General features: G+C 43.7%; 1 pseudogene; it reads left to right on the top strand.

The window, feature by feature from the left end:
- Positions 1 to 637: 637 nt before the first annotated feature.
- On the top strand, positions 638 to 757 carry LOC139277707 (5S ribosomal RNA; annotated as a pseudogene).
- The last annotated feature ends 3,107 nt before the right edge of the window (positions 758 to 3,864 follow it).

Genomic DNA, 3,864 nt, shown 5'->3' with positions numbered 1-3,864 from the left:
AGCCTCCCATCATCCCATTACCCTGGGGACCCGAATGTGAAGGTTCAATAGGCTTCTCCTAATTAAATATCTTCAAATAAATATGCAATGGCATGAAAACGGCTCAAGCCCTGTGTGTATTTTTCACCTCATGACTTCATTTAAGTATCAGGCATACAAATGAATTTAGCGATGTTCAAACTAGTTAGAAGAGAATCAATTGAAAAATACCAGATTGATTTGTGCCAGGTGCAATGCATAACACTGCTCCAAGTGTCAGCTGTGGCTCAGTGGGCAGCACTCTTGCCTCAGAAGTCAGAAGGTTGTGGGTTCAATTCCCACTCCAGAGACTTGAATAGAAATATTGAGGCTGATACTCCAGTGCAGTACTGAGGGAGTGTTGCACTGTTGGAGGTGCCATTTCTCAGATGAGATGTTAAACTGAGGCCCCATCTGTTCTCTAAGGTGGGTGCAAAAGAACCCAGGGCATTATTTCAAAGGAAGAGCAGGAGAGTTATCCTCGGTGTCCTGACCAATATTTATAGTGCTGATAGCATAGTGGTTATGTTGCTTGACTAATAATCCTAGTAAGCCCAGACGAATAGTCTGAAGTACAGGAGTTCAAACCCTGCCATGTCAGTTTGTGAATTTGTATTTAGCCTACGGCCACACTAGTCTGAAAATGCCCCATCTTGTCTGATCTCGGAAGCTAATTAGAATCAGGTCCTGGTTAGTACTTGGATGGGAGACCGCCTGGGAATACCAGGTGCAGTAGGCTTCTGCTGCCGCCATAGGCCGCTTATGGTTCTGCACACACACTGCCGTTGATCCATCAACAACCAAAAAACACCATTAAATGATAGAGGAACAGTTTGCCCTACTTGTAGTATTTGTTATGGGATCCTTAATTTCTTGTTATTTACTTCAGACACATCTGAGTCAATCTGATCTGTTGCCTGTGGGCACTGTGCGATTTTAGTAAGGATTAAGGTTTTCATATGACATTTCCCCTGTCTGCTAGTCAAACAACATCACTCAGATAACAGGCAAGGGGTTTCATATGAAGCTTTGTATTACCAATAATCGCTCATCAGTGGACAATTTAACCCTGTAATTGCAAAACTCCAGTGCCAGCAGAGAGTCTCACTCCACAGGAGTGAGGATCAGAATTATTTGCTGGAGGTCAGTGTATCTGCTTTACAGCATTCACAGTGTTTCAGCCATTGGAATTAATGGTCAGGAATTCAGGAGTGCTTCAAATCAGAAAGGCTGACTTCCCTGCCCACTTGTCCCATCGACCGAGACGCCATGCTGGGAATTTCTGGTCTGTTATTTCCCAACTAGTTTTTAAATCCTAGCAATCTAATTAGTAATAACTTATGGTATGATGGTGCCAAGAGGGCAATTTAATGACTTCTCAATGGCTGTATAAAGAACTCAATTAATGTTAGCTAGACATCACTTATCTTTCAGAAAACCATGCTGACTCTCACTAATACGTTATGTCACAATTTATGGGAGGGTTACGCCAGATTATTTTTTTTAACGCAGCGAGTTGTTGTAATCTGGAATGCACTGCCTGAAACAGTGATGGAAGCAGATTGAATAGTAACTTTCAAATGGGAATTAGATACATACTTGAAAAGGAGAAATTTGCAGGGCTCAGGCTTTCGAAAGAGCGGGGAGTGGGACTAATAAGATAGCTCGTTCAAAGACACGATGGGCTGAATGGCCTCCTGTACTGTATGATTCTATGATATCCACCTGGTTCAGCATCACCCATAAATAGACTTAGCAAACCCAATGATCAGGGATGTGCCATTTTCTGCCTAATATCTGATTATACAATAGCATAACCCAGGGATCATAACAGAGAATCTTATTCCGTATGTTGCCACTGAAATATGACACATCCTGCCAAGCAAATTCCCCTCTCTTTATGGAAAATGGACTGAAATATCACTTTACCAAGGTGAGACCAATAGCAGATTTACTTTACCTAAAATACATGAATGAACAATGTACAGTTTCTACAGTGAGAACTTATATTTTTTATCTTCCTTCAGTTAGAAAAACAATGGCCCGGAATTTGCGGTCAATGGCGAAGCAAAGGCGCCGAAGAAAACTTCCTCCAAAAATCTCGCCGCTTCTGTGGCGAGAAGTTGTCCCGATCAATGCAAGTTAATGGGGAATCCCTAACGCGAGCTACTGTGATGTCAACAAGCTGTCTAAGCAGCCAATCACAATGCAGAATTCTCACAGACGGGGAACCAGGAAGTGAAGAAGCTTCTTTTATTCTGACATTTAAAACATGTTACAGTGAGCAAAACAAAGATTGAGGGCTCTCACATGGTGAAAAGGTAAAACTAAAACAAATATGAATTTTTTTTTTAAATATGTTTTTTTTAATTTTCTTAAAAACTGCATTGTTTATTAAAATGGATCCATTTGACACTCCACAAAGTTAAAATTCATTTTTCAGGGCCATAACCTTTGTTTAGCAGTCAATACATTGTTAAAACCCCAGTTACACCTAATCCAACAAGGTCTAACTTTTAATGGGGTATTTACCAGCGATATTACCATGGAAAAGCCATAGTTTTCGTCAGTTTCCCTGATTTCTCCTTGTCTCACCTTTCACTCCACCAGCCTCCACATTCAACAGATCATCCTCCGCCATTTACGCCACCTCCAGCTTGATCCCACCACCAATCACATCTTCCCCTCCCCTCTCAGCATTACGAAGGGACCTCTCCCTCCGCGACATCGTGGTTCATTCCGCAGTCGTCCCCAACACCCCCTCCCCTTCCTACGGCACCTCCCCATGCAACACCTGCCCTTTTACTTCCTCCATTCCCACTATCCAGGGTCCCAAATATTTCTTCCAGGTGAAACAGCGATTCACTTGTACTTCTTTCAATTTAGTACACTGTATTTGCTGCTCACCATGTGGTCTCCTCTACATTGGGGAGACCAAGCGCAGATTGGGTGACCACTTTGCGGAATACCTCCGTTCAAGTCTGCAAGTGTGACCCTGAGCTTCCTGTTGCCTGTCACTTTAATTCTATGCTTCACTCCCACTCCGACATCTCCATCCTCGGACTCCTGCACTGTTCCAATGAAGCTCATGCAAACTCGAGGAACAGCATCTCATCTTTCGTTCAGGCACTTTACAGCCTTCTGGACTCAACACGAGTTCAACAATTTCAGAGCATAACCTCTATCTTTGGCTCCCTTCTTTCTCCCCCTCCACCCCCCGCCCCGCACCAACCCCCCACCCCCCCCACCGCCCCGCTACACCCCCAAGCTTGTTTTTTTTCTCTTTGTCTCCAATGGCAACTGGTCATTATTCCGCCATTCACCATTCACACCCTATCTAGATTAACCTTTTGCTAACTCCGGCCATTACTATTTCAGTTCGGCCCATCATCCCTTTTGTCTCTCTAATCTCTCCTGTCTTCCACCCTATCACAGACCTTCCCTTTTGTTCTTTCTTCCCCTCCGCCTTTCAGTGCTTCTTAAGAATCAGTTTTTTTCAAACATTTTTCAGTTCTGACAAAGGGTCGTCGACCTGAAACGTTAACTCTGTTTTTCTCTCCACAGCTGCTGCCTGACCCACTGAGATTTCCAGCATTTTCTGTTTTCATCCCTGATTATACTGATTTCTGGCTATGGGAGGGGGGGGAGGGTGCTGCGGGGTGCGCAGCGCAGCACAGCCAGTATCGGAGCAGTGAATGACTGACCACAACTTGCATGCGCTAAATCCTGAAGTTATGGTCAGTTTCAAAAGGGCAATAACAACGAATGCTGTTGGTTCGTTGTTAATAACCACTGCAAATTCTGGCCCATTAAATATGCAACTTGCTTTCTTTCTAAACATGGACC

The sequence above is a fragment of the Pristiophorus japonicus genome, chromosome 12 (genome assembly GCF_044704955.1).
Source record: "Pristiophorus japonicus isolate sPriJap1 chromosome 12, sPriJap1.hap1, whole genome shotgun sequence".
NCBI lineage: Eukaryota > Metazoa > Chordata > Chondrichthyes > Pristiophoridae > Pristiophorus > Pristiophorus japonicus.
This window is presented reverse-complemented; position numbering and strand designations above follow the sequence as displayed.